General features: G+C 50.9%; 1 pseudogene; it reads left to right on the top strand.

Annotated features, from left to right (window-relative positions):
* The first annotated feature begins 442 nt into the window (after positions 1 to 442).
* On the top strand, positions 443 to 2,390 carry LOC139531439 (peroxisome biogenesis factor 2-like; annotated as a pseudogene).
* The last annotated feature ends 3,731 nt before the right edge of the window (positions 2,391 to 6,121 follow it).

Genomic DNA, 6,121 nt, shown 5'->3' with positions numbered 1-6,121 from the left:
GACACAGACACAGATACAGACACAGATACAGACACAGACACAGACACAGACACAGACACAGACACAGATACAGATACAGACACAGACACAGATACAGACACAGATACAGACACAGATCCAGACACAGATACAGACACAGATACAGACACCGACACAGATACAGACACAGACACAGATACAGACACAGATACAGATACAGACACAGACACAGATACAGACACAGATACAGACACAGACACAGACACAGACACAGATACAGATACAGACACATACACAGACACAGACACAGATACAGATACAGATACAGACACAGACACAGACACAGACACAGACACAGACACAGATACAGACACAGATACAGACACAGATACAGACACAGGAGGCAGATGGTTGGAGTCTTACAATGTTTATTAATCCAAAAGGGGTAGGCAAGAGAATAGTCATGGACAGGCAAAATGTCAAAACCAGATCAGAGTTCCAGGAGGTACAGAGTGGCAGAAAGGCTTGTGGTTAAGGCAGGCAGAATGGTCAGGCAGGCGGGTACAGAGTCCAGAACAGGCAAGGGTCAAAACTGGGAGGACTGGTTGACTTGGAACATACAAGATGAACTGGCACAGAGAGACAGGAAACACAGGGATACATACACTGGTACAGAGAGACAGGAAACACAGGGATAAATACACTGACACAGAGAGACAGGAAACACAGGGATACATACACTGGTACAGAGAGACAGGAAACACAGGGATAAATACACTGGTACAGAGAGACAGGAAACACAGGGATAAATACACTGGCCCAGAGAGACAGGAAACACAGGGATAAATACAATGGTACAGAGAGACAGGAAACACAGGGATAAATACACTGGCCCAGAGAGACAGGAAACACAGGGATAAATACAATGGTACAGAGAGACAGGAAACATAGGGATAAATACAGTGGCCCAGAGAGACAGGAAACACAGTGATAAATACACTGGTACAGAGAGACAGGAAACACAGTGATAAATACACTGGTACAGAGAGACAGGAAACACAGGGATAAATACACTGGTACAGAGAGACAAGAAACACAGGGATAAATACACTGGTACAGAGAGACATGAAACACAGGGATAAATACACTGGTACAGAGAGACAGGAAACACAGGGATAAATACACTGGCCCAGAGAGACAGGAAACACAGGGATAAATACACTGGCCCAGAGAGACAGGAAACACAGTAATAAATACACTGGTACAGAGAGACAGGAAACACAGGGATAAATACACTGGTACAGAGAGACAGGAAACACAGGGATAAATACACTGGTACAGAGAGACATGAAACACAGGGATAAATACACTGGGGAAAACAAGAGACACCTGGAGGGGGTGGAGACAATAACGAGGACAGGTGAATCAGATCAGGGTGTGACAAAAAAATGCATAATAGGATGGAGTCCTCATTTTAAGTCTGGTCCCTCTCAAGGTTTCTTCCTTTCAAGACAGTTTTTTCTTGCCACTGCTGCCTCTGATTTAGGCCTACAGTATGATACTGTGGAGCACCTTGGATAAATATATTAATTGCATACTGCAGGCATGTGATGTAGCCTGCAAGTACAAATAGATTCTTATCAACATCATCATCATCATCTTCTTCTTCTTCTTCTTTTCCAGCCCCCACCAGAAGAGCCCAGGCCCCCAACAGAGGGAGGCTCAGGTTCAGCTCCAGACCCCTAGACTCCTGTCCTGAGGATCAACCAGCTGGATGCCTTTGAGCTGTAATCTTCTCTGGACCAGCTGGTGTGGAACCAGTTCTCCAAGTGTTTCCAACACTTCTGCCCAGGCCTGTTCACCCCCGTGGAGCCTGAACTCAATGCCCTGCTCCAGCTCCTGCCCTGGAGGTTCACAGTCTAACCCAACAGTGCTACGGTGGGCCAGTCTATGATGAAACTCTGCTACCACAACACTCTGTCTCTTTCCCAGCGCTGCAGGGCCCTGAGAAGGAGACAGAGGCTGGGCCCTGCTGACCATCAGCCCCCACTGGCTGACAGAGCGATCCAACAGCCTGCTCCTCTCCCTGTGGTTGTGGATGGGCGGTGGTCCCCTTGCCGATGGAGGTCTGCGTCAGGGACTTCGTCGAGCTCTCTCTCTGGTCACCTGCCGTACCCAGGTAGGGTCATAGAGCAAAGTCATAAAGTGCAGGTCTGAGTTATGATTGGCTAGCTGCTTCCTCATCCCGCCTCTCTCTCCCCCAGGTAGCTAATCTGATCAACTTCCTGGTGTTCCTAAGGAAGTGGAGCCTCCCGTCTCTGACAAAGAGGATCTTGGGTATCCAAGTAGTGTTCAGTAAGCCCCAGGTGGTCCGGGATGTAGCGGGGGTGAAAGATGAGAGGGAGGGGTGAGGGAGGGGGTGAGAGATTGGAGGAGGGGGTGAGGGAGGGAGGGGACGACCATGCCTCAAACGGTTGATTGTGGCCAGTGGTGTAAAGTACTGAAGTAAACATAATGCTACTTAAGTCGTTTTTGGTGGAATCTGTACTTTACTTTTTAAAATACTTTTACTTCATTACATTCCAAAAGAAAATAATCTACTTTTTACGCCATACATTTTCCCTGATACCCAAAAGTACTCATTACATTTTGAATGCTTAGCAGGACAGGAAAATGGTCCAATTCACGCACTTACACTATATATACAAAAGTATGTGGACACCCCTTCAAATTAGTGGATTAGGCTATTTGATTTATACTTTTACGTTTGATACTTAAGTATATTGAAAACCAAATACTTTTTGACTTTTACTCAAGTATGACAATTGGGTACATTTTACACCATTGCTGACATGACAAATTAACAGCTTTTTGTGTTGTGTTACTACTGCGTCAAGAGTCACTTCACCTGGTCATTTTAAAAATGGCGGAGGGGGAAGCAAAGTCTACTGAGCGCTAGTGAGGGGGCGGCAGGTAGCCTAGTTGTTAGAGCGTTGGGCCAGTAACCAAAGGTATGCTGGATCCCTGAGCTGACAAGGTAAAAATCTGTCGTTTTGGCCCTGAACAAGGCAGTTAACTGACTGTCATTGTAAATAATAACTTGCCTAGTTAAATAAAGGTTGAAAAAAATAGGAGGAGATATGCCATGTGGGGAAGCAGTTTTCTTCACCCAACTTATCACCACCAAATGTTTTATAAAATTCTATAAAGCGTTCATATAATGTGTCATTACATACCTATTTGAAGGTTTGTGTCGAATTTGAACCAGGTTTTTAGGGCGGTGCTACAGTTATCTTCAGAAGTAAACAGCAGATATCGCGGCTTCTGAGAGTCATGATGGCTGGTAGTGATGACACAAAAAATGTATGCATTCAGATGTACAATTGACTAGTGTATCCCCCTTTTCCTGTCCCTTTCCCTTTCTCGTTTTTAATTTGCGAGAGAAGCGCTACCCCTGGTGAAATGGCGCTATACGGCAAATAAAGCGTTCCGTACGTTATGTTGTGATACGTCACAATGTAGTGTACAGCGTCAGTTTTTTCAACTTTTCTCAAATACTATTGGTCCATCACCATGTCAATCAACGCTTGAATAGAAACGTAGATCACACCCCGGATTTAGTTGTCAACACAGTCGTTATAGTCCCACTAGTTTTCATTACAGCCTGGATTTTGATGTCAACACAGTCGATACAGTCCCATTAGTTTTCATCGCAGCCTCGTTTGAATGCCACTGTAAGAAAAATGGGGAGTGCACACGGGGAGTGTAGCTCAGTCAGGTAGGAGACCTGAGCCAACTCCCCGTGCTTACCGTAAGGAGCCGAGGATGGAACCAGAGCCAGTCGGGGTGGAGTTGGAGTTGAGCAAGGGGAGCGAAGCAGAGACAGTGAGGGAATTAATGGGGAGATCGGAGGAGAGAGTAATGAGGGAGTTGCTATGTTGTGACATGAGGCACGACATCCGCCCGACGGAGCGTGTCCGGGATTTGATGTCACCTGAGTCAGCTCTCCATACTCGTCCTGAGGTGCGTGCTAGCCGTCTGGTGAAGACTGTGCCAGCCCCACGCACCAGCTCTCCTGTGGCAGCCCCACGCACCAGCTCTCCTGTGGCAGCCCCATGCACCAGCCCTCCGGTGCCAGCGTCACGTACCAGGCCTCCAGTTCCTGCTCCCCGCACTCGCCCTGAGGTGCGTGTCCCCAGCCCGGTACCACCAGTTCCGGCACCTCGCACCAAGCCTACAGTGCGCCTCCAGGGTCCAGTATGCCCTGTTCCTGCTCCCCGCACTCGCCCTGAGGTGGGTGTCCCCAGCCCGGTACAACCAGTTCCGGCACCACGCACCAGGCCTACTGTGCGCCTCAGCAGGCCAGAGACTCCCGTCTGCCCTGCGCCGCTAGGGTCTCCCGTCTGTCCTGCGCCGCCAGGGCCTCCCGTCTGTCAGGAGCCGCTAGAGCCGTCCGTCAGTCAGGAGCCGCCAGAGCCGCCCGCCAGTCAGGAGCCGCCAGAGCCGCCCGCCAGTCAGGAGCCGCCAGAGCCGCCCGCCAGTCAGGAGCCGCCAGAGCCGCCCGCCAGTCAGGAGCCGCCAGAGCTGCCCTTCAGTCCGGAGCTGCCCCTCAGTCCTGAGCTACCCCTCAGTCCTGTGCTGCCCCTCAGTCCAGAGCCTCCCTTCAGTCCGGAGCTGCCCTTCAGTCCGGAGCTGCCCCTCAGTCCTGAGCTGCCCCTCAGTCCGGAGCTGCCCTTCAGTCCGGAGCTGCCCTTCAGTCCGGAGCTGCCCCTCAGTCCTGAGCTGCCCCTTAGTCCTGAGCTACCCCTCAGTCCTGTGCTGCCCGTCAGTCCAGAGCCTCCCTTCAGTCCGGAGCTGCCCTTCAGTCCGGAGCTGCCCCTCAGTCCTGAGCTGCCCCTCAGTCCGGAGCTGCCCTTCAGTCCGGAGCTGCCCTTCAGTCCGGAGCTGCCCCTCAGTCCTGAGCTGCCCCTTAGTCCTGAGCTGCCCCTCAGTCCTGAGCTGCCCCTCAGTCCGGAGCTGTCCCTCAGTCCTGAGCTACCCTTCAGTCCTCAGCTACCCTTCAGTCCTGAGCTGCCCCTCAGTCCTCAGCTACCCTTCAGTCCTGAGCTGCCCCTCAGTCCTGAGCTGTCCGTCAGTCCGGAGCTGCCCCTCAGTCCGGAGCTGCCCTTCAGTCCGGAGCTGCCCTTCAGTCCGGAGCTGCCCTTCAGTCCGGAGCTGCCCCTCAGTCCGGAGCTGCCCCTCAGTCCTGAGCTGCCCCTCAGTCCTGAGCTGCCCCTCAGTCCGGAGCTGCCCCTCAGTCCAGAGGCGCCCCTCAGTCCAGTGGGGCCCTTTAGTAGGGTTGCCAGTCCTAGGTTGGTGGCGAGGGTCGCCGTTCCTAGGAGGCCACAGAAGCGGACTAAGACTATGGTGGAGTGGGGTCCACGTCCAGCGCCAGAGCCGCCACCGCGGACAGATGCCCACCCAGACCCTCCCCTATAGGTTCAGGTTTTGCGGCCGGAGTCCGCACCTTGGGGGGGGGGGGGGGGGGGGGTGTACTGTCACGTTCAGACCCTAGTTCTTGTGTTATTTCTCTGTTTTAGTTGGTCAGGACGTGAGTTGGGTGGGTATTCTATGTTTTGTGTATCTATGTTGGGTTTCTCGTTTGGCCTGATATGGTTCTCAATCAGAGGCAGGTGTTAGTCATTGTCTCTGATTGGGAACCATATTTAGGTAGCCTGTTTTCTGTTGTGTTTTGTGGGTGGTTGTCTTCCGTGTCTGTATGTTCCACACAGAACTGTTTCGGTTTTCGTTCGTTACTTTATTGTTTTGTATTTCAGTGTTCAGTTTTGTTCTATTAAAACTCATCATGAACACTTACCACGCTGCGCATTGGTTCTCCGATCCTTGTTACTCTTCATCCTCAGAGGAGGAAGAGGAAAGCCGTTACACAGGTGACAATACATTTGTAATACCAAAAGCTTACCTTGAGATCCAGTGTTGTGTTGGAAAGTCAGCCAGCTAGCTAACATAGCGTCCCTCTGTTTGAGCAGGGTGTTTCAGTAGGTTAAACTAGCTAGATGCATTTGCTAGCCAAGTAAGTGAAACTGAAAAAAACTTACAATCTCTCTCTCTCTCTTGCTTCTTCTTCATTTTGGAAGAAATT

Source organism: Salvelinus alpinus, chromosome 10, assembly GCF_045679555.1.
Source record: "Salvelinus alpinus chromosome 10, SLU_Salpinus.1, whole genome shotgun sequence".
Classification (NCBI taxonomy): domain Eukaryota; kingdom Metazoa; phylum Chordata; class Actinopteri; order Salmoniformes; family Salmonidae; genus Salvelinus; species Salvelinus alpinus.
Note: the sequence above shows the minus strand (reverse complement) of the source record. Positions and strands in the feature narration are given on the sequence as shown.